Source organism: Phyllobates terribilis, unplaced genomic scaffold, assembly GCF_046119375.1.
Source record: "Phyllobates terribilis strain yellow unplaced genomic scaffold, ASM4611937v1 Scaffold_505__1_contigs__length_1300667, whole genome shotgun sequence".
In the NCBI taxonomy this organism is placed as follows: Eukaryota; Metazoa; Chordata; class Amphibia; order Anura; family Dendrobatidae; genus Phyllobates; species Phyllobates terribilis.
Window position 1 is genome coordinate 429383 of NW_027363265.1, and position 25183 is coordinate 454565.

The following is a 25183-nucleotide window of genomic DNA, read 5'->3' on the forward strand; positions in this document are numbered from 1 at the left end:
CAATGGAACGCTGGCTGCGCGTGTCATAATAGGCTCTGAGCCTTTATATACCTGTGCACAGCAGCAGCCACCTTCAGTCTGCTGCTGGACAGCCAGCAGCAGCAGCAGCAGGAGAGGTATGTAATCAGGAGCCCTCCTGCTAAGGGTAGACAGCTGCTCGTTCCACCCCACCCCCCGCCTTAATTGGTTCTCCTCCCTTCCAACGGTGTTGAGGCGGGTGGGAACAGCAGGGGGTGAAGGTGCTGTGTTTAAAGAGGTGGAGTTATGCAGATCTAAAACGCGTGGATTGCAGCAGCAGCAAGCCGAAAAGTGCAGGCATGTAAGGGATCTAGAGGTTGACAACATGTCTTCTTAACGGGAGTCCAGGAGCTCATCTCCACAAATGGACTTTTCAGGATCCTTGGGTGGCTCCGTAGTTTGAAACCAATTCTGGTTATCGCTTCTCGGCCTTTTGGCTAAGATCAAGTGTAGTATCTGTTCTTATCAGTTTAATATCTGATACGTCCCCTATCTGGGGACCATATATTAAATGGATTTTTAGAACAGGGATATGGAAAAAGAGCTTGCTCTGTCCACTCCACGCATTGACCTGGTATTGCAGTATCTCCAGGACCGGTGCACCCCTTCTTTAATGCAGTTTCTAAAATCAGAAAGAATTGAATTCAATGTTTTTTGTTCATTTTGCTTGTTTGTCGGATTTGGGGATGGACTCTTTGGCTTTGCTTTTCTTCTCCTCATTGGATTTTTCATGTTCAAAGTTGCAGAAGCCAGATTACAAGCTCATTTTGGTTCAACTTCAGCAACTGTGCATTGCATTGCCATGTAATGTGATGCAATGCTATCTTTCTAGCTCTCCCTTTTTACTTCCTTTTGGATAAACAGACATATTAGGCAAGCATTTTGGAGCTTTCACCTAAATAACTACAGGTGGTGAGATAAGCTGCACAATATAATTGACCTTTCAGTATATTGTTGCACACACACCATCTATTTAGCAAATGCCCTTGTTATCAACAGCAGCCTTTTAAACTCACCTGAGCTAACAGGTATGTGCGCTGGTTACTCTGCTGCGCTTAAAATTTCTTTTTTGGTTTGCTACAATGCCTTTTCTGAAACGTTGTCTCCTTCTGCTGGAACACTGACTTCTTTCATTTAATGCCTGCAGACTATAAAAGAGAACCCAACCCAAAAAGTTTGGTTGATTAGTCTGTGGCATTCTGTTAAACTGTTGCTTATGGCGGTCTCTGTGAGCTTCTCAGCGACATTCAGCCAGCCAGGTATCCTGCCTGCAGTAGATGGAATGTGGCAATGGAACGCTGGCTGCGCGTGTCATAATAGGCTCTGAGCCTTTATATACCTGTGCACAGCAGCAGCCACCTTCAGTCTGCTGCTGGACAGCCAGCAGCAGCAGCAGCAGCAGCAGGAGAGGTATGTAATCAGGAGCCCTCCTGCTAAGGGTAGACAGCTGCTCGTTCCACCCCACCCCCCGCCTTAATTGGTTCTCCTCCCTTCCAACGGTGTTGAGGCGGGTGGGAACAGCAGGGGGTGAAGGTGCTGTGTTTAAAGAGGTGGAGTTATGCAGATCTAAAACGCGTGGATTGCAGCAGCAGCAAGCCGAAAAGTGCAGGCATGTAAGGGATCTAGAGGTTGACAACATGTCTTCTTAACGGGAGTCCAGGAGCTCATCTCCACAAATGGACTTTTCAGGATCCTTGGGTGGCTCCGTAGTTTGAAACCAATTCTGGTTATCGCTTCTCGGCCTTTTGGCTAAGATCAAGTGTAGTATCTGTTCTTATCAGTTTAATATCTGATACGTCCCCTATCTGGGGACCATATATTAAATGGATTTTTAGAACAGGGAGATGGAAAAAGAGCTTGCTCTGTCCACTCCACGCATTGACCTGGTATTGCAGTATCTCCAGGACCGGTGCACCCCTTCTTTAATGCAGTTTCTAAAATCAGAATGAATTGAATTCAATGTTTTTTGTTCATTTTGCTTGTTTGTCGGATTTGGGGATGGACTCTTTGGCTTTGCTTTTCTTCTCCTCATTGGATTTTTCATGTTCAAAGTTGCAGAAGCCAGATTACAAGCTCATTTTGGTTCAACTTCAGCAACTGTGCATTGCATTGCCATGTAATGTGATGCAATGCTATCTTTCTAGCTCTCCCTTTTTACTTCCTTTTGGATAAACAGACATATTAGGCAAGCATTTTGGAGCTTTCACCTAAATAACTACAGGTGGTGAGATAAGCTGCACAATATAATTGACCTTTCAGTATATTGTTGCACACACACCATCTATTTAGCAAATGCCCTTGTTATCAACAGCAGCCTTTTAAACTCACCTGAGCTAACAGGTATGTGCGCTGGTTACTCTGCTGCGCTTAAAATTTCTTTTTTGGTTTGCTACAATGCCTTTTCTGAAACGTTGTCTCCTTCTGCTGGAACACTGACTTCTTTCATTTAATGCCTGCAGACTATAAAAGAGAACCCAACCCAAAAAGTTTGGTTGATTAGTCTGTGGCATTCTGTTAAACTGTTGCTTATGGCGGTCTCTGTGAGCTTCTCAGCGACATTCAGCCAGCCAGGTATCCTGCCTGCAGTAGATGGAATGTGGCAATGGAACGCTGGCTGCGGTGTCATAATAGGCTCTGAGCCTTTATATACCTGTGCACAGCAGCAGCCACCTTCAGTCTGCTGCTGGACAGCCAGCAGCAGCAGCAGCAGGAGAGGTATGTAATCAGGAGCCCTCCTGCTAAGGGTAGACAGCTGCTCGTTCCACCCCACCCCCCGCCTTAATTGGTTCTCCTCCCTTCCAACGGTGTTGAGGCGGGTGGGAACAGCAGGGGGTGAAGGTGCTGTGTTTAAAGAGGTGGAGTTATGCAGATCTAAAACGCGTGGATTGCAGCAGCAGCAAGCCGAAAAGTGCAGGCATGTAAGGGATCTAGAGGTTGACAACATGTCTTCTTAACGGGAGTCCAGGAGCTCATCTCCACAAATGGACTTTTCAGGATCCTTGGGTGGCTCCGTAGTTTGAAACCAATTCTGGTTATCACTTCTCGGCCTTTTGGCTAAGATCAAGTGTAGTATCTGTTCTTATCAGTTTAATATCTGATACGTCCCCTATCTGGGGACCATATATTAAATGGATTTTTAGAACAGGGAGATGGAAAAAGAGCTTGCTCTGTCCACTCCACGCATTGACCTGGTATTGCAGTATCTCCAGGACCGGTGCACCCCTTCTTTAATGCAGTTTCTAAAATCAGAAAGAATTGAATTCAATGTTTTTTGTTCATTTTGCTTGTTTGTCGGATTTGGGGATGGACTCTTTGGCTTTGCTTTTCTTCTCCTCATTGGATTTTTCATGTTCAAAGTTGCAGAAGCCAGATTACAAGCTCATTTTGGTTCAACTTCAGCAACTGTGCATTGCATTGCCATGTAATGTGATGCAATGCTATCTTTCTAGCTCTCCCTTTTTACTTCCTTTTGGATAAACAGACATATTAGGCAAGCATTTTGGAGCTTTCACCTAAATAACTACAGGTGGTGAGATAAGCTGCACAATATAATTGACCTTTCAGTATATTGTTGCACACACACCATCTATTTAGCAAATGCCCTTGTTATCAACAGCAGCCTTTTAAACTCACCTGAGCTAACAGGTATGTGCGCTGGTTACTCTGCTGCGCTTAAAATTTCTTTTTTGGTTTGCTACAATGCCTTTTCTGAAACGTTGTCTCCTTCTGCTGGAACACTGACTTCTTTCATTTAATGCCTGCAGACTATAAAAGAGAACCCAACCCAAAAAGTTTGGTTGATTAGTCTGTGGCATTCTGTTAAACTGTTGCTTATGGCGGTCTCTGTGAGCTTCTCAGCGACATTCAGCCAGCCAGGTATCCTGCCTGCAGTAGATGGAATGTGGCAATGGAACGCTGGCTGCGCGTGTCATAATAGGCTCTGAGCCTTTATATACCTGTGCATAGCAGCAGCCACCTTCAGTCTGCTGCTGGACAGCCAGCAGCAGCATCAGCAGGAGAGGTATGTAATCAGGAGCCCTCCTGCTAAGGGTAGACAGCTGCTCGTTCCACCCCACCCCCCGCCTTAATTGGTTCTCCTCCCTTCCAACGGTGTTGAGGCGGGTGGGAACAGCAGGGGGTGAAGGTGCTGTGTTTAAAGAGGTGGAGTTATGCAGATCTAAAACGCGTGGATTGCAGCAGCAGCAAGCCGAAAAGTGCAGGCATGTAAGGGATCTAGAGGTTGACAACATGTCTTCTTAACGGGAGTCCAGGAGCTCATCTCCACAAATGGACTTTTCAGGATCCTTGGGTGGCTCCGTAGTTTGAAACCAATTCTGGTTATCGCTTCTCGGCCTTTTGGCTAAGATCAAGTGTAGTATCTGTTCTTATCAGTTTAATATCTGATACGTCCCCTATCTGGGGACCATATATTAAATGGATTTTTAGAACAGGGAGATGGAAAAAGAGCTTGCTCTGTCCACTCCACGCATTGACCTGGTATTGCAGTATCTCCAGGACCGGTGCACCCCTTCTTTAATGCAGTTTCTAAAATCAGAAAGAATTGAATTCAATGTTTTTTGTTCATTTTGCTTGTTTGTCGGATTTGGGGATATACTCTTTGGCTTTGCTTTTCTTCTCCTCATTGGATTTTTCATGTTCAAAGTTGCAGAAGCCAGATTACAAGCTCATTTTGGTTCAACTTCAGCAACTGTGCATTGCATTGCCATGTAATGTGATGCAATGCTATCTTTCTAGCTCTCCCTTTTTACTTCCTTTTGGATAAACAGACATATTAGGCAAGCATTTTGGAGCTTTCACCTAAATAACTACAGGTGGTGAGATAAGCTGCACAATATAATTGACCTTTCAGTATATTGTTGCACACACACCATCTATTTAGCAAATGCCCTTGTTATCAACAGCAGCCTTTTAAACTCACCTGAGCTAACAGGTATGTGCGCTGGTTACTCTGCTGCGCATAAAATTTCTTTTTTGGTTTGCTACAATGCCTTTTCTGAAACGTTGTCTCCTTCTGCTGGAACACTGACTTCTTTCATTTAATGCCTGCAGACTATAAAAGAGAACCCAACCCAAAAAGTTTGGTTGATTAGTCTGTGTCATTCTGTTAAACTGTTGCTTATGGCGGTCTCTGTGAGCTTCTCAGCGACATTCAGCCAGCCAGGTATCCTGCCTGCAGTAGATGGAATGTGGCAATGGAACGCTGGCTGCGCGTGTCATAATAGGCTCTGAGCCTTTATATACCTGTGCACAGCAGCAGCCACCTTCAGTCTGCTGCTGGACAGCCAGCAGCAGCAGCAGCAGGAGAGGTATGTAATCAGGAGCCCTCCTGCTAAGGGTAGACAGCTGCTCGTTCCACCCCACCCCCCGCCTTAATTGGTTCTCCTCCCTTCCAACGGTGTTGAGGCGGGTGGGAACAGCAGGGGGTGAAGGTGCTGTGTTTAAAGAGGTGGAGTTATGCAGATCTAAAACGCGTGGATTGCAGCAGCAGCAAGCCGAAAAGTGCAGGCATGTAAGGGATCTAGAGGTTGACAACATGTCTTCTTAACGGGAGTCCAGGAGCTCATCTCCACAAATGGACTTTTCAGGATCCTTGGGTGGCTCCGTAGTTTGAAACCAATTCTGGTTATCGCTTCTCGGCCTTTTGGCTAAGATCAAGTGTAGTATCTGTTCTTATCAGTTTAATATCTGATACGTCCCCTATCTGTGGACCATATATTAAATGGATTTTTAGAACAGGGAGATGGAAAAAGAGCTTGCTCTGTCCACTCCACGCATTGACCTGGTATTGCAGTATCTCCAGGACCGGTGCACCCCTTCTTTAATGCAGTTTCTAAAATCAGAAAGAATTGAATTCAATGTTTTTTGTTCATTTTGCTTGTTTGTCGGATTTGGGGATGGACTCTTTGGCTTTGCTTTTCTTCTCCTCATTGGATTTTTCATGTTCAAAGTTGCAGAAGCCAGATTACAAGCTCATTTTGGTTCAACTTCAGCAACTGTGCATTGCATTGCCATGTAATGTGATGCAATGCTATCTTTCTAGCTCTCCCTTTTTACTTCCTTTTGGATAAACAGACATATTAGGCAAGCATTTTGGAGCTTTCACCTAAATAACTACAGGTGGTGAGATAAGCTGCACAATATAATTGACCTTTCAGTATATTGTTGCACACACACCATCTATTTAGCAAATGCCCTTGTTATCAACAGCAGCCTTTTAAACTCACCTGAGCTAACAGGTATGTGCGCTGGTTACTCTGCTGCGCTTAAAATTTCTTTTTTGGTTTGCTACAATGCCTTTTCTGAAACGTTGTCTCCTTCTGCTGGAACACTGACTTCTTTCATTTAATGCCTGCAGACTATAAAAGAGAACCCAACCCAAAAAGTTTGGTTGATTAGTCTGTGGTATTCTGTTAAACTGTTGCTTATGGCGGTCTCTGTGAGCTTCTCAGCGACATTCAGCCAGCCAGGTATCCTGCCTGCAGTAGATGGAATGTGGCAATGGAACGCTGGCTGCGCGTGTCATAATAGGCTCTGAGCCTTTATATACCTGTGCACAGCAGCAGCCACCTTCAGTCTGCTGCTGGACAGCCAGCAGCAGCAGCAGCAGGAGAGGTATGTAATCAGGAGCCCTCCTGCTAAGGGTAGACAGCTGCTCGTTCCACCCCACCCCCCGCCTTAATTGGTTCTCCTCCCTTCCAACGGTGTTGAGGCGGGTGGGAACAGCAGGGGGTGAAGGTGCTGTGTTTAAAGAGGTGGAGTTATGCAGATCTAAAACGCGTGGATTGCAGCAGCAGCAAGCCGAAAAGTGCAGGCATGTAAGGGATCTAGAGGTTGACAACATGTCTTCTTAACGGGAGTCCAGAAGCTCATCTCCACAAATGGACTTTTCAGGATCCTTGGGTGGCTCCGTAGTTTGAAACCAATTCTGGTTATCGCTTCTCGGCCTTTTGGCTAAGATCAAGTGTAGTATCTGTTCTTATCAGTTTAATATCTGATACGTCCCCTATCTGTGGACCATATATTAAATGGATTTTTAGAACAGGGAGATGGAAAAAGAGCTTGCTCTGTCCACTCCACGCATTGACCTGGTATTGCAGTATCTCCAGGACCGGTGCACCCCTTCTTTAATGCAGTTTCTAAAATCAGAAAGAATTGAATTCAATGTTTTTTGTTCATTTTGCTTGTTTGTCGGATTTGGGGATGGACTCTTTGGCTTTGCTTTTCTTCTCCTCATTGGATTTTTCATGTTCAAAGTTGCAGAAGCCAGATTACAAGCTCATTTTGGTTCAACTTCAGCAACTGTGCATTGCATTGCCATGTAATGTGATGCAATGCTATCTTTCTAGCTCTCCCTTTTTACTTCCTTTTGGATAAACAGACATATTAGGCAAGCATTTTGGAGCTTTCACCTAAATAACTACAGGTGGTGAGATAAGCTGCACAATATAATTGACCTTTCAGTATATTGTTGCACACACACCATCTATTTAGCAAATGCCCTTGTTATCAACAGCAGCCTTTTAAACTCACCTGAGCTAACAGGTATGTGCGCTGGTTACTCTGCTGCGCTTAAAATTTCTTTTTTGGTTTGCTACAATGCCTTTTCTGAAACGTTGTCTCCTTCTGCTGGAACACTGACTTCTTTCATTTAATGCCTGCAGACTATAAAAGAGAACCCAACCCAAAAAGTTTGGTTGATTAGTCTGTGGTATTCTGTTAAACTGTTGCTTATGGCGGTCTCTGTGAGCTTCTCAGCGACATTCAGCCAGCCAGGTATCCTGCCTGCAGTAGATGGAATGTGGCAATGGAACGCTGGCTGCGCGTGTCATAATAGGCTCTGAGCCTTTATATACCTGTGCACAGCAGCAGCCACCTTCAGTCTGCTGCTGGACAGCCAGCAGCAGCAGCAGCAGGAGAGGTATGTAATCAGGAGCCCTCCTGCTAAGGGTAGACAGCTGCTCGTTCCACCCCACCCCCCGCCTTAATTGGTTCTCCTCCCTTCCAACGGTGTTGAGGCGGGTGGGAACAGCAGGGGGTGAAGGTGCTGTGTTTAAAGAGGTGGAGTTATGCAGATCTAAAACGCGTGGATTGCAGCAGCAGCAAGCCGAAAAGTGCAGGCATGTAAGGGATCTAGAGGTTGACAACATGTCTTCTTAACGGGAGTCCAGGAGCTCATCTCCACAAATGGACTTTTCAGGATCCTTGGGTGGCTCCGTAGTTTGAAACCAATTCTGGTTATCGCTTCTCGGCCTTTTGGCTAAGATCAAGTGTAGTATCTGTTCTTATCAGTTTAATATCTGATACGTCCCCTATCTGGGGACCATATATTAAATGGATTTTTAGAACAGGGATATGGAAAAAGAGCTTGCTCTGTCCACTCCACGCATTGACCTGGTATTGCAGTATCTCCAGGACCGGTGCACCCCTTCTTTAATGCAGTTTCTAAAATCAGAAAGAATTGAATTCAATGTTTTTTGTTCATTTTGCTTGTTTGTCGGATTTGGGGATGGACTCTTTGGCTTTGCTTTTCTTCTCCTCATTGGATTTTTCATGTTCAAAGTTGCAGAAGCCAGATTACAAGCTCATTTTGGTTCAACTTCAGCAACTGTGCATTGCATTGCCATGTAATGTGATGCAATGCTATCTTTCTAGCTCTCCCTTTTTACTTCCTTTTGGATAAACAGACATATTAGGCAAGCATTTTGGAGCTTTCACCTAAATAACTACAGGTGGTGAGATAAGCTGCACAATATAATTGACCTTTCAGTATATTGTTGCACACACACCATCTATTTAGCAAATGCCCTTGTTATCAACAGCAGCCTTTTAAACTCACCTGAGCTAACAGGTATGTGCGCTGGTTACTCTGCTGCGCTTAAAATTTCTTTTTTGGTTTGCTACAATGCCTTTTCTGAAACGTTGTCTCCTTCTGCTGGAACACTGACTTCTTTCATTTAATGCCTGCAGACTATAAAAGAGAACCCAACCCAAAAAGTTTGGTTGATTAGTCTGTGGCATTCTGTTAAACTGTTGCTTATGGCGGTCTCTGTGAGCTTCTCAGCGACATTCAGCCAGCCAGGTATCCTGCCTGCAGTAGATGGAATGTGGCAATGGAACGCTGGCTGCGCGTGTCATAATAGGCTCTGAGCCTTTATATACCTGTGCACAGCAGCAGCCACCTTCAGTCTGCTGCTGGACAGCCAGCAGCAGCAGCAGCAGCAGCAGGAGAGGTATGTAATCAGGAGCCCTCCTGCTAAGGGTAGACAGCTGCTCGTTCCACCCCACCCCCCGCCTTAATTGGTTCTCCTCCCTTCCAACGGTGTTGAGGCGGGTGGGAACAGCAGGGGGTGAAGGTGCTGTGTTTAAAGAGGTGGAGTTATGCAGATCTAAAACGCGTGGATTGCAGCAGCAGCAAGCCGAAAAGTGCAGGCATGTAAGGGATCTAGAGGTTGACAACATGTCTTCTTAACGGGAGTCCAGGAGCTCATCTCCACAAATGGACTTTTCAGGATCCTTGGGTGGCTCCGTAGTTTGAAACCAATTCTGGTTATCGCTTCTCGGCCTTTTGGCTAAGATCAAGTGTAGTATCTGTTCTTATCAGTTTAATATCTGATACGTCCCCTATCTGGGGACCATATATTAAATGGATTTTTAGAACAGGGAGATGGAAAAAGAGCTTGCTCTGTCCACTCCACGCATTGACCTGGTATTGCAGTATCTCCAGGACCGGTGCACCCCTTCTTTAATGCAGTTTCTAAAATCAGAATGAATTGAATTCAATGTTTTTTGTTCATTTTGCTTGTTTGTCGGATTTGGGGATGGACTCTTTGGCTTTGCTTTTCTTCTCCTCATTGGATTTTTCATGTTCAAAGTTGCAGAAGCCAGATTACAAGCTCATTTTGGTTCAACTTCAGCAACTGTGCATTGCATTGCCATGTAATGTGATGCAATGCTATCTTTCTAGCTCTCCCTTTTTACTTCCTTTTGGATAAACAGACATATTAGGCAAGCATTTTGGAGCTTTCACCTAAATAACTACAGGTGGTGAGATAAGCTGCACAATATAATTGACCTTTCAGTATATTGTTGCACACACACCATCTATTTAGCAAATGCCCTTGTTATCAACAGCAGCCTTTTAAACTCACCTGAGCTAACAGGTATGTGCGCTGGTTACTCTGCTGCGCTTAAAATTTCTTTTTTGGTTTGCTACAATGCCTTTTCTGAAACGTTGTCTCCTTCTGCTGGAACACTGACTTCTTTCATTTAATGCCTGCAGACTATAAAAGAGAACCCAACCCAAAAAGTTTGGTTGATTAGTCTGTGGCATTCTGTTAAACTGTTGCTTATGGCGGTCTCTGTGAGCTTCTCAGCGACATTCAGCCAGCCAGGTATCCTGCCTGCAGTAGATGGAATGTGGCAATGGAACGCTGGCTGCGGTGTCATAATAGGCTCTGAGCCTTTATATACCTGTGCACAGCAGCAGCCACCTTCAGTCTGCTGCTGGACAGCCAGCAGCAGCAGCAGCAGGAGAGGTATGTAATCAGGAGCCCTCCTGCTAAGGGTAGACAGCTGCTCGTTCCACCCCACCCCCCGCCTTAATTGGTTCTCCTCCCTTCCAACGGTGTTGAGGCGGGTGGGAACAGCAGGGGGTGAAGGTGCTGTGTTTAAAGAGGTGGAGTTATGCAGATCTAAAACGCGTGGATTGCAGCAGCAGCAAGCCGAAAAGTGCAGGCATGTAAGGGATCTAGAGGTTGACAACATGTCTTCTTAACGGGAGTCCAGGAGCTCATCTCCACAAATGGACTTTTCAGGATCCTTGGGTGGCTCCGTAGTTTGAAACCAATTCTGGTTATCACTTCTCGGCCTTTTGGCTAAGATCAAGTGTAGTATCTGTTCTTATCAGTTTAATATCTGATACGTCCCCTATCTGGGGACCATATATTAAATGGATTTTTAGAACAGGGAGATGGAAAAAGAGCTTGCTCTGTCCACTCCACGCATTGACCTGGTATTGCAGTATCTCCAGGACCGGTGCACCCCTTCTTTAATGCAGTTTCTAAAATCAGAAAGAATTGAATTCAATGTTTTTTGTTCATTTTGCTTGTTTGTCGGATTTGGGGATGGACTCTTTGGCTTTGCTTTTCTTCTCCTCATTGGATTTTTCATGTTCAAAGTTGCAGAAGCCAGATTACAAGCTCATTTTGGTTCAACTTCAGCAACTGTGCATTGCATTGCCATGTAATGTGATGCAATGCTATCTTTCTAGCTCTCCCTTTTTACTTCCTTTTGGATAAACAGACATATTAGGCAAGCATTTTGGAGCTTTCACCTAAATAACTACAGGTGGTGAGATAAGCTGCACAATATAATTGACCTTTCAGTATATTGTTGCACACACACCATCTATTTAGCAAATGCCCTTGTTATCAACAGCAGCCTTTTAAACTCACCTGAGCTAACAGGTATGTGCGCTGGTTACTCTGCTGCGCTTAAAATTTCTTTTTTGGTTTGCTACAATGCCTTTTCTGAAACGTTGTCTCCTTCTGCTGGAACACTGACTTCTTTCATTTAATGCCTGCAGACTATAAAAGAGAACCCAACCCAAAAAGTTTGGTTGATTAGTCTGTGGCATTCTGTTAAACTGTTGCTTATGGCGGTCTCTGTGAGCTTCTCAGCGACATTCAGCCAGCCAGGTATCCTGCCTGCAGTAGATGGAATGTGGCAATGGAACGCTGACTGCGCGTGTCATAATAGGCTCTGAGCCTTTATATACCTGTGCATAGCAGCAGCCACCTTCAGTCTGCTGCTGGACAGCCAGCAGCAGCATCAGCAGGAGAGGTATGTAATCAGGAGCCCTCCTGCTAAGGGTAGACAGCTGCTCGTTCCACCCCACCCCCCGCCTTAATTGGTTCTCCTCCCTTCCAACGGTGTTGAGGCGGGTGGGAACAGCAGGGGGTGAAGGTGCTGTGTTTAAAGAGGTGGAGTTATGCAGATCTAAAACGCGTGGATTGCAGCAGCAGCAAGCCGAAAAGTGCAGGCATGTAAGGGATCTAGAGGTTGACAACATGTCTTCTTAACGGGAGTCCAGGAGCTCATCTCCACAAATGGACTTTTCAGGATCCTTGGGTGGCTCCGTAGTTTGAAACCAATTCTGGTTATCGCTTCTCGGCCTTTTGGCTAAGATCAAGTGTAGTATCTGTTCTTATCAGTTTAATATCTGATACGTCCCCTATCTGGGGACCATATATTAAATGGATTTTTAGAACAGGGAGATGGAAAAAGAGCTTGCTCTGTCCACTCCACGCATTGACCTGGTATTGCAGTATCTCCAGGACCGGTGCACCCCTTCTTTAATGCAGTTTCTAAAATCAGAAAGAATTGAATTCAATGTTTTTTGTTCATTTTGCTTGTTTGTCGGATTTGGGGATATACTCTTTGGCTTTGCTTTTCTTCTCCTCATTGGATTTTTCATGTTCAAAGTTGCAGAAGCCAGATTACAAGCTCATTTTGGTTCAACTTCAGCAACTGTGCATTGCATTGCCATGTAATGTGATGCAATGCTATCTTTCTAGCTCTCCCTTTTTACTTCCTTTTGGATAAACAGACATATTAGGCAAGCATTTTGGAGCTTTCACCTAAATAACTACAGGTGGTGAGATAAGCTGCACAATATAATTGACCTTTCAGTATATTGTTGCACACACACCATCTATTTAGCAAATGCCCTTGTTATCAACAGCAGCCTTTTAAACTCACCTGAGCTAACAGGTATGTGCGCTGGTTACTCTGCTGCGCTTAAAATTTCTTTTTTGGTTTGCTACAATGCCTTTTCTGAAACGTTGTCTCCTTCTGCTGGAACACTGACTTCTTTCATTTAATGCCTGCAGACTATAAAAGAGAACCCAACCCAAAAAGTTTGGTTGATTAGTCTGTGGCATTCTGTTAAACTGTTGCTTATGGCGGTCTCTGTGAGCTTCTCAGCGACATTCAGCCAGCCAGGTATCCTGCCTGCAGTAGATGGAATGTGGCAATGGAACGCTGGCTGCGCGTGTCATAATAGGCTCTGAGCCTTTATATACCTGTGCACAGCAGCAGCCACCTTCAGTCTGCTGCTGGACAGCCAGCAGCAGCAGCAGCAGGAGAGGTATGTAATCAGGAGCCCTCCTGCTAAGGGTAGACAGCTGCTCGTTCCACCCCACCCCCCGCCTTAATTGGTTCTCCTCCCTTCCAACGGTGTTGAGGCGGGTGGGAACAGCAGGGGGTGAAGGTGCTGTGTTTAAAGAGGTGGAGTTATGCAGATCTAAAACGCATGGATTGCAGCAGCAGCAAGCCGAAAAGTGCAGGCATGTAAGGGATCTAGAGGTTGACAACATGTCTTCTTAACGGGAGTCCAGGAGCTCATCTCCACAAATGGACTTTTCAGGATCCTTGGGTGGCTCCGTAGTTTGAAACCAATTCTGGTTATCGCTTCTCGGCCTTTTGGCTAAGATCAAGTGTAGTATCTGTTCTTATCAGTTTAATATCTGATACGTCCCCTATCTGGGGACCATATATTAAATGGATTTTTAGAACAGGGAGATGGAAAAAGAGCTTGCTCTGTCCACTCCACGCATTGACCTGGTATTGCAGTATCTCCAGGACCGGTGCACCCCTTCTTTAATGCAGTTTCTAAAATCAGAAAGAATTGAATTCAATGTTTTTTGTTCATTTTGCTTGTTTGTCGGATTTGGGGATGGACTCTTTGGCTTTGCTTTTCTTCTCCTCATTGGATTTTTCATGTTCAAAGTTGCAGAAGCCAGATTACAAGCTCATTTTGGTTCAACTTCAGCAACTGTGCATTGCATTGCCATGTAATGTGATGCAATGCTATCTTTCTAGCTCTCCCTTTTTACTTCCTTTTGGATAAACAGACATATTAGGCAAGCATTTTGGAGCTTTCACCTAAATAACTACAGGTGGTGAGATAAGCTGCACAATATAATTGACCTTTCAGTATATTGTTGCACACACACCATCTATTTAGCAAATGCCCTTGTTATCAACAGCAGCCTTTTAAACTCACCTGAGCTAACAGGTATGTGCGCTGGTTACTCTGCTGCGCTTAAAATTTCTTTTTTGGTTTGCTACAATGCCTTTTCTGAAACGTTGTCTCATTCTGCTGGAACACTGACTTCTTTCATTTAATGCCTGCAGACTATAAAAGAGAACCCAACCCAAAAAGTTTGGTTGATTAGTCTGTGGCATTCTGTTAAACTGTTGCTTATGGCGGTCTCTGTGAGCTTCTCAGCGACATTCAGCCAGCCAGGTATCCTGCCTGCAGTAGATGGAATGTGGCAATGGAACGCTGGCTGCGCGTGTCATAATAGGCTCTGAGCCTTTATATACCTGTGCACAGCAGCAGCCACCTTCAGTCTGCTGCTGGACAGCCAGCAGCAGCAGCAGCAGCAGGAGAGGTATGTAATCAGGAGCCCTCCTGCTAAGGGTAGACAGCTGCTCGTTCCACCCCACCCCCCGCCTTAATTGGTTCTCCTCCCTTCCAACGGTGTTGAGGCGGGTGGGAACAGCAGGGGGTGAAGGTGCTGTGTTTAAAGAGGTGGAGTTATGCAGATCTAAAACGCGTGGATTGCAGCAGCAGCAAGCCGAAAAGTGCAGGCATGTAAGGGATCTAGAGGTTGACAACATGTCTTCTTAACGGGAGTCCAGGAGCTCATCTCCACAAATGGACTTTTCAGGATCCTTGGGTGGCTCCGTAGTTTGAAACCAATTCTGGTTATCGCTTCTCGGCCTTTTGGCTAAGATCAAGTGTAGTATCTGTTCTTATCAGTTTAATATCTGATACGTCCCCTATCTGGGGACCATATATTAAATGGATTTTTAGAACAGGGAGATGGAAAAAGAGCTTGCTCTGTCCACTCCACGCATTGACCTGGTATTGCAGTATCTCCAGGACCGGTGCACCCCTTCTTTAATGCAGTTTCTAAAATCAGAAAGAATTGAATTCAATGTTTTTTGTTCATTTTGCTTGTTTGTCGGATTTGGGGATGAACTCTTTGGCTTTGCTTTTCTTCTCCTCATTGGATTTTTCATGTTCAAAGTTGCAGAAGCCAGATTACAAGCTCATTTTGGTTCAACTTCAGCAACTGTGCATTGCATTGCCATGTAATGTGATGCAATGCTATCTTTCTAGCTCTCCCTTTTTACTTCCTTTTGGATAAACAGACATATTAGGCAAGCATTTTGGAGCTTTCACCTAAATAACTACAGGTGGTGAGATAAGCTGCACAATATAATTGACCTTTCAGTATATTGTTGCACACACACCATCTATTTAGCAAATGCCCTTGTTATCAACAGCAGCCTTTTAAACTCACCTGAGCTAACAGGTATGTGCGCTGGTTACTCTGCTGCGCTTAAAATTTCTTTTTTGGTTTGCTACAATGCCTTTTCTGAAACGTTGTCTCCTTCTGCTGGAACACTGACTTCTTTCATTTAATGCCTGCAGACTATAAAAGAGAACCCAACCCAAAAAGTTTGGTTGATTAGTCTGTGGCATTCTGTTAAACTGTTGCTTATGGCGGTCTCTGTGAGCTTCTCAGCGACATTCAGCCAGCCAGGTATCCTGCCTGCAGTAGATGGAATGTGGCAATGGAACGCTGGCTGCGCGTGTCATAATAGGCTCTGAGCCTTTATATACCTGTGCACAGCAGCAGCCACCTTCAGTCTGCTGCTGGACAGCCAGCAGCAGCAGCAGCAGCAGGAGAGGTATGTAATCAGGAGCCCTCCTGCTAAGGGTAGACAGCTGCTCGTTCCACCCCACCCCCCGCCTTAATTGGTTCTCCTCCCTTCCAACGGTGTTGAGGCGGGTGGGAACAGCAGGGGGTGAAGGTGCTGTGTTTAAAGAGGTGGAGTTATGCAGATCTAAAACGCGTGGATTGCAGCAGCAGCAAGCCGAAAAGTGCAGGCATGTAAGGGATCTAGAGGTTGACAACATGTCTTCTTAACGGGAGTCCAGGAGCTCATCTCCACAAATGGACTTTTCAGGATCCTTGGGTGGCTCCGTAGTTTGAAACCAATTCTGGTTATCGCTTCTCGGCCTTTTGGCTAAGATCAAGTGTAGTATCTGTTCTTATCAGTTTAATATCTGATACGTCCCCTATCTGGGGACCATATATTAAATGGATTTTTAGAACAGGGAGATGGAAAAAGAGCTTGCTCTGTCCACTCCACGCATTGACCTGGTATTGCAGTATCTCCAGGACCGGTGCACCCCTTCTTTAATGCAGTTTCTAAAATCAGAAAGAATTGAATTCAATGTTTTTTGTTCATTTTGCTTGTTTGTCGGATTTGGGGATGAACTCTTTGGCTTTGCTTTTCTTCTCCTCATTGGATTTTTCATGTTCAAAGTTGCAGAAGCCAGATTACAAGCTCATTTTGGTTCAACTTCAGCAACTGTGCATTGCATTGCCATGTAATGTGATGCAATGCTATCTTTCTAGCTCTCCCTTTTTACTTCCTTTTGGATAAACAGACATATTAGGCAAGCATTTTGGAGCTTTCACCTAAATAACTACAGGTGGTGAGATAAGCTGCACAATATAATTGACCTTTCAGTATATTGTTGCACACACACCATCTATTTAGCAAATGCCCTTGTTATCAACAGCAGCCTTTTAAACTCACCTGAGCTAACAGGTATGTGCGCTGGTTACTCTGCTGCGCTTAAAATTTCTTTTTTGGTTTGCTACAATGCCTTTTCTGAAACGTTGTCTCCTTCTGCTGGAACACTGACTTCTTTCATTTAATGCCTGCAGACTATAAAAGAGAACCCAACCCAAAAAGTTTGGTTGATTAGTCTGTGGCATTCTGTTAAACTGTTGCTTATGGCGGTCTCTGTGAGCTTCTCAGCGACATTCAGCCAGCCAGGTATCCTGCCTGCAGTAGATGGAATGTGGCAATGGAACGCTGGCTGCGCGTGTCATAATAGGCTCTGAGCCTTTATATACCTGTGCACAGCAGCAGCCACCTTCAGTCTGCTGCTGGACAGCCAGCAGCAGCATCAGCAGGAGAGGTATGTAATCAGGAGCCCTCCTGCTAAGGGTAGACAGCTGCTCGTTCCACCCCACCCCCCGCCTTAATTGGTTCTCCTCCCTTCCAACGGTGTTGAGGCGGGTGGGAACAGCAGGGGGTGAAGGTGCTGTGTTTAAAGAGGTGGAGTTATGCAGATCTAAAACGCGTGGATTGCAGCAGCAGCAAGCCGAAAAGTGCAGGCATGTAAGGGATCTAGAGGTTGACAACATGTCTTCTTAACGGGAGTCCAGGAGCTCATCTCCACAAATGGACTTTTCAGGATCCTTGGGTGGCTCCGTAGTTTGAAACCAATTCTGGTTATCGCTTCTCGGCCTTTTGGCTAAGATCAAGTGTAGTATCTGTTCTTATCAGTTTAATATCTGATACGTCCCCTATCTGGGGACCATATATTAAATGGATTTTTAGAACAGGGAGATGGAAAAAGAGCTTGCTCTGTCCACTCCACGCATTGACCTGGTATTGCAGTATCTCCAGGACCGGTGCACCCCTTCTTTAATGCAGTTTCTAAAATCAGAAAGAATTGAATTCAATGTTTTTTGTTCATTTTGCTTGTTTGTCGGATTTGGGGATGGACTCTTTGGCTTTGCTTTTCTTCTCCTCATTGGATTTTTCATGTTCAAAGTTGCAGAAGCCAGATTACAAGCTCATTTTGGTTCAACTTCAGCAACTGTGCATTGCATTGCCATGTAATGTGATGCAATGCTATCTTTCTAGCTCTCCCTTTTTACTTCCTTTTGGATAAACAGACATATTAGGCAAGCATTTTGGAGCTTTCACCTAAATAACTACAGGTGGTGAGATAAGCTGCACAATATAATTGACCTTTCAGTATATTGTTGCACACACACCATCTATTTAGCAAATGCCCTTGTTATCAACAGCAGCCTTTTAAACTCACCTGAGCTAACAGGTATGTGCGCTGGTTACTCTGCTGCGCTTAAAATTTCTTTTTTGGTTTGCTACAATGCCTTTTCTGAAACGTTGTCTCCTTCTGCTGGAACACTGACTTCTTTCATTTAATGCCTGCAGACTATAAAAGAGAACCCAACCCAAAAAGTTTGGTTGATTAGTCTGTGGCATTCTGTTAAACTGTTGCTTATGGCGGTCTCTGTGAGCTTCTCAGCGACATTCAGCCAGCCAGGTATCCTGCCTGCAGTAGATGGAATGTGGCAATGGAACGCTGGCTGCGCGTGTCATAATAGGCTCTGAGCCTTTATATACCTGTGCACAGCAGCAGCCACCTTCAGTCTGCTGCTGGACAGCCAGCAGCAGCAGCAGCAGGAGAGGTATGTAATCAGGAGCCCTCCTGCTAAGGGTAGACAGCTGCTCGTTCCACCCCACCCCCCGCCTTAATTGGTTCTCCTCCCTTCCAACGGTGTTGAGGCGGGTGGGAACAGCAGGGGGTGAAGGTGCTGTGTTTAAAGAGGTGGAGTTATGCAGATCTAAAACGCGTGGATTGCAGCAGCAGCAAGCCGAAAAGTGCAGGCATGTAAGGGATCTAGAGGTTGACAACATGTCTTCTTAACGGGAGTCCAGGAGCTCATCTCCACAAATGGACTTTTCAGGATCCTTGGGTGGCTCCGTAGTTTGAAACCAATTCTGGTTATCGCTTCTCGGCCTTTTGGCTAAGATCAAGTGTAGTATCTGTTCTTATCAGTTTAATATCTGATACGTCCCCTATCTGGGGACCATATATTAAATGGATTTTTAGAACAGGGAGATGGAAAAAGAGCTTGCTCTGTCCACTCCACGCATTGACCTGGTATTGCAGTATCTCCAGGACCGGTGCACCCCTTCTTTAATGCAGTTTCTAAAATCAGAAAGAATTGAATTCAATGTTTTTTGTTCATTTTGCTTGTTTGTCGGATTTGGGGATGGACTCTTTGGCTTTGCTTTTCTTCTCCTCATTGGATTTTTCATGTTCAAAGTTGCAGAAGCCAGATTACAAGCTCATTTTGGTTCAACTTCAGCAACTGTGCATTGCATTGCCATGTAATGTGATGCAATGCTATCTTTCTAGCTCTCCCTTTTTACTTCCTTTTGGATAAACAGACATATTAGGCAAGCATTTTGGAGCTTTCACCTAAATAACTACAGGTGGTGAGATAAGCTGCACAATATAATTGACCTTTCAGTATATTGTTGCACACACACCATCTATTTAGCAAATGCCCTTGTTATCAACAGCAGCCTTTTAAACTCACCTGAGCTAACAGGTATGTGCGCTGGTTACTCTGCTGCGCTTAAAATTTCTTTTTTGGTTTGCTACAATGCCTTTTCTGAAACGTTGTCTCCTTCTGCTGGAACACTGACTTCTTTCATTTAATGCCTGCAGACTATAAAAGAGAACCCAACCCAAAAAGTTTGGTTGATTAGTCTGTGGCATTCTGTTAAACTGTTGCTTATGGCGGTCTCTGTGAGCTTCTCAGCGACATTCAGCCAGCCAGGTATCCTGCCTGCAGTAGATGGAATGTGGCAATGGAACGCTGGCTGCGCGTGTCATAATAGGCTCTGAGCCTTTATATACCTGTGCACAGCAGCAGCCACCTTCAGTCTGCTGCTGGACAGCCAGCAGCAGCAGCAGCAGGAGAGGTATGTAATCAGGAGCCCTCCTGCTAAGGGTAGACAGCTGCTCGTTCCACCCCACCCCCCGCCTTAATTGGTTCTCCTCCCTTCCAACGGTGTTGAGGCGGGTGGGAACAGCAGGGGGTGAAGGTGCTGTGTTTAAAGAGGTGGAGTTATGCAGATCTAAAACGCGTGGATTGCAGCAGCAGCAAGCCGAAAAGTGCAGGCATGTAAGGGATCTAGAGGTTGACAACATGTCTTCTTAACGGGAGTCCAGGAGCTCATCTCCACAAATGGACTTTTCAGGATCCTTGGGTGGCTCCGTAGTTTGAAACCAATTCTGGTTATCGCTTCTCGGCCTTTTGGCTAAGATCAAGTGTAGTATCTGTTCTTATCAGTTTAATATCTGATACGTCCCCTATCTGGGGACCATATATTAAATGGATTTTTAGAACAGGGAGATGGAAAAAGAGCTTGCTCTGTCCACTCCACGCATTGACCTGGTATTGCAGTATCTCCAGGACCGGTGCACCCCTTCTTTAATGCAGTTTCTAAAATCAGAAAGAATTGAATTCAATGTTTTTTGTTCATTTTGCTTGTTTGTCGGATTTGGGGATGGACTCTTTGGCTTTGCTTTTCTTCTCCTCATTGGATTTTTCATGTTCAAAGTTGCAGAAGCCAGATTACAAGCTCATTTTGGTTCAACTTCAGCAACTGTGCATTGCATTGCCATGTAATGTGATGCAATGCTATCTTTCTAGCTCTCCCTTTTTACTTCCTTTTGGATAAACAGACATATTAGGCAAGCATTTTGGAGCTTTCACCTAAATAACTACAGGTGGTGAGATAAGCTGCACAATATAATTGACCTTTCAGTATATTGTTGCACACACACCATCTATTTAGCAAATGCCCTTGTTATCAACAGCAGCCTTTTAAACTCACCTGAGCTAACAGGTATGTGCGCTGGTTACTCTGCTGCGCTTAAAATTTCTTTTTTGGTTTGCTACAATGCCTTTTCTGAAACGTTGTCTCCTTCTGCTGGAACACTGACTTCTTTCATTTAATGCCTGCAGACTATAAAAGAGAACCCAACCCAAAAAGTTTGGTTGATTAGTCTGTGGCATTCTGTTAAACTGTTGCTTATGGCGGTCTCTGTGAGCTTCTCAGCGACATTCAGCCAGCCAGGTATCCTGCCTGCAGTAGATGGAATGTGGCAATGGAACGCTGGCTGCGCGTGTCATAATAGGCTCTGAGCCTTTATATACCTGTGCACAGCAGCAGCCACCTTCAGTCTGCTGCTGGACAGCCAGCAGCAGCAGCAGCAGGAGAGGTATGTAATCAGGAGCCCTCCTGCTAAGGGTAGACAGCTGCTCGTTCCACCCCACCCCCCGCCTTAATTGGTTCTCCTCCCTTCCAACGGTGTTGAGGCGGGTGGGAACAGCAGGGGGTGAAGGTGCTGTGTTTAAAGAGGTGGAGTTATGCAGATCTAAAACGCGTGGATTGCAGCAGCAGCAAGCCGAAAAGTGCAGGCATGTAAGGGATCTAGAGGTTGACAACATGTCTTCTTAACGGGAGTCCAGGAGCTCATCTCCACAAATGGACTTTTCAGGATCCTTGGGTGGCTCCGTAGTTTGAAACCAATTCTGGTTATCGCTTCTCGGCCTTTTGGCTAAGATCAAGTGTAGTATCTGTTCTTATCAGTTTAATATCTGATACGTCCCCTATCTGGGGACCATATATTAAATGGATTTTTAGAACAGGGAGATGGAAAAAGAGCTTGCTCTGTCCACTCCACGCATTGACCTGGTATTGCAGTATCTCCAGGACCGGTGCACCCCTTCTTTAATGCAGTTTCTAAAATCAGAAAGAATTGAATTCAATGTTTTTTGTTCATTTTGCTTGTTTGTCGGATTTGGGGATGGACTCTTTGGCTTTGCTTTTCTTCTCCTCATTGGATTTTTCATGTTCAAAGTTGCAGAAGCCAGATTACAAGCTCATTTTGGTTCAACTTCAGCAACTGTGCATTGCATTGCCATGTAATGTGATGCAATGCTATCTTTCTAGCTCTCCCTTTTTACTTCCTTTTGGATAAACAGACATATTAGGCAAGCATTTTGGAGCTTTCACCTAAATAACTACAGGTGGTGAGATAAGCTGCACAATATAATTGACCTTTCAGTATATTGTTGCACACACACCATCTATTTAGCAAATGCCCTTGTTATCAACAGCAGCCTTTTAAACTCACCTGAGCTAACAGGTATGTGCGCTGGTTACTCTGCTGCGCTTAAAATTTCTTTTTTGGTTTGCTACAATGCCTTTTCTGAAACGTTGTCTCCTTCTGCTGGAACACTGACTTCTTTCATTTAATGCCTGCAGACTATAAAAGAGAACCCAACCCAAAAAGTTTGGTTGATTAGTCTGTGGCATTCTGTTAAACTGTTGCTTATGGCGGTCTCTGTGAGCTTCTCAGCGACATTCAGCCAGCCAGGTATCCTGCCTGCAGTAGATGGAATGTGGCAATGGAACGCTGGCTGCGCGTGTCATAATAGGCTCTGAGCCTTTATATACCTGTGCACAGCAGCAGCCACCTTTAGTCTGCTGCTGGACAGCCAGCAGCAGCAGCAGCAGGAGAGGTATGTAATCAGGAGCCCTCCTGCTAAGGGTAGACAGCTGCTCGTTCCACCCCACCCCCCGCCTTAATTGGTTCTCCTCCCTTCCAACGGTGTTGAGGCGGGTGGGAACAGCAGGGGGTGAAGGTGCTGTGTTTAAAGAGGTGGAGTTATGCAGATCTAAAACGCGTGGATTGCAGCAGCAGCAAGCCGAAAAGTGCAGGCATGTAAGGGATCTAGAGGTTGACAACATGTCTTCTTAACGGGAGTCCAGGAGCTCATCTCCACAAATGGACTTTTCAGGATCCTTGGGTGGCTCCGTAGTTTGAAACCAATTCTGGTTATCGCTTCTCGGCCTTTTGGCTAAGATCAAGTGTAGTATCTGTTCTTATCAGTTTAATATCTGATACGTCCCCTATCTGGGGACCATATATTAAATGGATTTTTAGAACAGGGAGATGGAAAAAGAGCTTGCTCTGTCCACTCCACGCATTGACCTGGTATTGCAGTATCTCCAGGACCGGTGCACCCCTTCTTTAATGCAGTTTCTAAAATCAGAAAGAATTGAATTCAATGTTTTTTGTTCATTTTGCTTGTTTGTCGGATTTGGGGATGGACTCTTTGGCTTTGCTTTTCTTCTCCTCATTGGATTTTTCATGTTCAAAGTTGCAGAAGCCAGATTACAAGCTCATTTTGGTTCAACTTCAGCAACTGTGCATTGCATTGCCATGTAATGTGATGCAATGCTATCTTTCTAGCTCTCCCTTTTTACTTCCTTTTGGATAAACAGACATATTAGGCAAGCATTTTGGAGCTTTCACCTAAATAACTACAGGTGGTGAGATAAGCTGCACAATATAATTGACCTTTCAGTATATTGTTGCACACACACCATCTATTTAGCAAATGCCCTTGTTATCAACAGCAGCCTTTTAAACTCACCTGAGCTAACAGGTATGTGCGCTGGTTACTCTGCTGCGCTTAAAATTTCTTTTTTGGTTTGCTACAATGCCTTTTCTGAAACGTTGTCTCCTTCTGCTGGAACACTGACTTCTTTCATTTAATGCCTGCAGACTATAAAAGAGAACCCAACCCAAAAAGTTTGGTTGATTAGTCTGTGGCATTCTGTTAAACTTTTGCTTATGGCGGTCTCTGTGAGCTTCTCAGCGACATTCAGCCAGCCAGGTATCCTGCCTGCAGTAGATGGAATGTGGCAATGGAACGCTGGCTGCGCGTGTCATAATAGGCTCTGAGCCTTTATATACCTGTGCACAGCAGCAGCCACCTTCAGTCTGCTGCTGGACAGCCAGCAGCAGCAGCAGCAGGAGAGGTATGTAATCAGGAGCCCTCCTGCTAAGGGTAGACAGCTGCTCGTTCCACCCCACCCCCCGCCTTAATTGGTTCTCCTCCCTTCCAACGGTGTTGAGGCGGGTGGGAACAGCAGGGGGTGAAGGTGCTGTGTTTAAAGAGGTGGAGTTATGCAGATCTAAAACGCGTGGATTGCAGCAGCAGCAAGCCGAAAAGTGCAGGCATGTAAGGGATCTAGAGGTTGACAACATGTCTTCTTAACGGGAGTCCAGGAGCTCATCTCCACAAATGGACTTTTCAGGATCCTTGGGTGGCTCCGTAGTTTGAAACCAATTCTGGTTATCGCTTCTCGGCCTTTTGGCTAAGATCAAGTGTAGTATCTGTTCTTATCAGTTTAATATCTGATACGTCCCCTATCTGGGGACCATATATTAAATGGATTTTTAGAACAGGGAGATGGAAAAAGAGCTTGCTCTGTCCACTCCACGCATTGACCTGGTATTGCAGTATCTCCAGGACCGGTGCACCCCTTCTTTAATGCAGTTTCTAAAATCAGAAAGAATTGAATTCAATGTTTTTTGTTCATTTTGCTTGTTTGTCGGATTTGGGGATGGACTCTTTGGCTTTGCTTTTCTTCTCCTCATTGGATTTTTCATGTTCAAAGTTGCAGAAGCCAGATTACAAGCTCATTTTGGTTCAACTTCAGCAACTGTGCATTGCATTGCCATGTAATGTGATGCAATGCTATCTTTCTAGCTCTCCCTTTTTACTTCCTTTTGGATAAACAGACATATTAGGCAAGCATTTTGGAGCTTTCACCTAAATAACTACAGGTGGTGAGATAAGCTGCACAATATAATTGACCTTTCAGTATATTGTTGCACACACACCATCTATTTAGCAAATGCCCTTGTTATCAACAGCAGCCTTTTAAACTCACCTGAGCTAACAGGTATGTGCGCTGGTTACTCTGCTGCGCTTAAAATTTCTTTTTTGGTTTGCTACAATGCCTTTTCTGAAACGTTGTCTCCTTCTGCTGGAACACTGACTTCTTTCATTTAATGCCTGCAGACTATAAAAGAGAACCCAACCCAAAAAGTTTGGTTGATTAGTCTGTGGCATTCTGTTAAACTTTTGCTTATGGCGGTCTCTGTGAGCTTCTCAGCGACATTCAGCCAGCCAGGTATCCTGCCTGCAGTAGATGGAATGTGGCAATGGAACGCTGGCTGCGCGTGTCATAATAGGCTCTGAGCCTTTATATACCTGTGCACAGCAGCAGCCACCTTCAGTCTGCTGCTGGACAGCCAGCAGCAGCAGCAGCAGGAGAGGTATGTAATCAGGAGCCCTCCTGCTAAGGGTAGACAGCTGTTCGTTCCACCCCACCCCCCGCCTTAATTGGTTCTCCTCCCTTCCAACGGTGTTGAGGCGGGTGGGAACAGCAGGGGGTGAAGGTGCTGTGTTTAAAGAGGTGGAGTTATGCAGATCTAAAACGCGTGGATTGCAGCAGCAGCAAGCCGAAAAGTGCAGGCATGTAAGGGATCTAGAGGTTGACAACATGTCTTCTT

The 25183-nt window shown here is 45.1% G+C and overlaps 19 non-coding genes across 19 annotated transcripts; all 19 read left to right on the plus strand.

Moving 5' to 3' along the window:
- Window positions 1-435: 435 nt before the first annotated feature.
- LOC141231332 (U2 spliceosomal RNA) lies at window positions 436-626 on the plus strand. Its single transcript, XR_012297744.1, has one exon. It is a non-coding gene; the product is annotated as a U2 spliceosomal RNA (small nuclear RNA).
- A 1121-nt stretch (window positions 627-1747) lies between these two features.
- LOC141231099 (U2 spliceosomal RNA) lies at window positions 1748-1938 on the plus strand. The gene has a single exon (XR_012297511.1). It is a non-coding gene; the product is annotated as a U2 spliceosomal RNA (small nuclear RNA).
- A 1114-nt stretch (window positions 1939-3052) lies between these two features.
- Window positions 3053-3243, plus strand: LOC141231286 (U2 spliceosomal RNA). Its single transcript, XR_012297700.1, has one exon. It is a non-coding gene; the product is annotated as a U2 spliceosomal RNA (small nuclear RNA).
- A 1115-nt stretch (window positions 3244-4358) lies between these two features.
- On the plus strand, window positions 4359-4549 carry LOC141231110 (U2 spliceosomal RNA). The gene has a single exon (XR_012297522.1). It is a non-coding gene; the product is annotated as a U2 spliceosomal RNA (small nuclear RNA).
- A 1115-nt stretch (window positions 4550-5664) lies between these two features.
- On the plus strand, window positions 5665-5855 carry LOC141231349 (U2 spliceosomal RNA). Its single transcript, XR_012297761.1, has one exon. It is a non-coding gene; the product is annotated as a U2 spliceosomal RNA (small nuclear RNA).
- A 1115-nt stretch (window positions 5856-6970) lies between these two features.
- LOC141231350 (U2 spliceosomal RNA) lies at window positions 6971-7161 on the plus strand. The gene has a single exon (XR_012297762.1). It is a non-coding gene; the product is annotated as a U2 spliceosomal RNA (small nuclear RNA).
- Window positions 7162-8276: 1115 nt separating this feature from the next.
- On the plus strand, window positions 8277-8467 carry LOC141231333 (U2 spliceosomal RNA). Its single transcript, XR_012297745.1, has one exon. It is a non-coding gene; the product is annotated as a U2 spliceosomal RNA (small nuclear RNA).
- Window positions 8468-9588: 1121 nt separating this feature from the next.
- LOC141231122 (U2 spliceosomal RNA) lies at window positions 9589-9779 on the plus strand. Its single transcript, XR_012297533.1, has one exon. It is a non-coding gene; the product is annotated as a U2 spliceosomal RNA (small nuclear RNA).
- A 1114-nt stretch (window positions 9780-10893) lies between these two features.
- Window positions 10894-11084, plus strand: LOC141231287 (U2 spliceosomal RNA). Its single transcript, XR_012297701.1, has one exon. It is a non-coding gene; the product is annotated as a U2 spliceosomal RNA (small nuclear RNA).
- A 1115-nt stretch (window positions 11085-12199) lies between these two features.
- On the plus strand, window positions 12200-12390 carry LOC141231134 (U2 spliceosomal RNA). Its single transcript, XR_012297544.1, has one exon. It is a non-coding gene; the product is annotated as a U2 spliceosomal RNA (small nuclear RNA).
- Window positions 12391-13505: 1115 nt separating this feature from the next.
- Window positions 13506-13696, plus strand: LOC141231145 (U2 spliceosomal RNA). Its single transcript, XR_012297555.1, has one exon. It is a non-coding gene; the product is annotated as a U2 spliceosomal RNA (small nuclear RNA).
- Window positions 13697-14814: 1118 nt separating this feature from the next.
- LOC141231157 (U2 spliceosomal RNA) lies at window positions 14815-15005 on the plus strand. The gene has a single exon (XR_012297566.1). It is a non-coding gene; the product is annotated as a U2 spliceosomal RNA (small nuclear RNA).
- Window positions 15006-16123: 1118 nt separating this feature from the next.
- LOC141231169 (U2 spliceosomal RNA) lies at window positions 16124-16314 on the plus strand. The gene has a single exon (XR_012297578.1). It is a non-coding gene; the product is annotated as a U2 spliceosomal RNA (small nuclear RNA).
- A 1115-nt stretch (window positions 16315-17429) lies between these two features.
- Window positions 17430-17620, plus strand: LOC141231180 (U2 spliceosomal RNA). Its single transcript, XR_012297589.1, has one exon. It is a non-coding gene; the product is annotated as a U2 spliceosomal RNA (small nuclear RNA).
- Window positions 17621-18735: 1115 nt separating this feature from the next.
- Window positions 18736-18926, plus strand: LOC141231191 (U2 spliceosomal RNA). The gene has a single exon (XR_012297600.1). It is a non-coding gene; the product is annotated as a U2 spliceosomal RNA (small nuclear RNA).
- A 1115-nt stretch (window positions 18927-20041) lies between these two features.
- Window positions 20042-20232, plus strand: LOC141231202 (U2 spliceosomal RNA). The gene has a single exon (XR_012297611.1). It is a non-coding gene; the product is annotated as a U2 spliceosomal RNA (small nuclear RNA).
- A 1115-nt stretch (window positions 20233-21347) lies between these two features.
- On the plus strand, window positions 21348-21538 carry LOC141231215 (U2 spliceosomal RNA). The gene has a single exon (XR_012297623.1). It is a non-coding gene; the product is annotated as a U2 spliceosomal RNA (small nuclear RNA).
- Window positions 21539-22653: 1115 nt separating this feature from the next.
- Window positions 22654-22844, plus strand: LOC141231226 (U2 spliceosomal RNA). The gene has a single exon (XR_012297634.1). It is a non-coding gene; the product is annotated as a U2 spliceosomal RNA (small nuclear RNA).
- A 1115-nt stretch (window positions 22845-23959) lies between these two features.
- Window positions 23960-24150, plus strand: LOC141231238 (U2 spliceosomal RNA). Its single transcript, XR_012297646.1, has one exon. It is a non-coding gene; the product is annotated as a U2 spliceosomal RNA (small nuclear RNA).
- Window positions 24151-25183: the final 1033 nt, after the last annotated feature.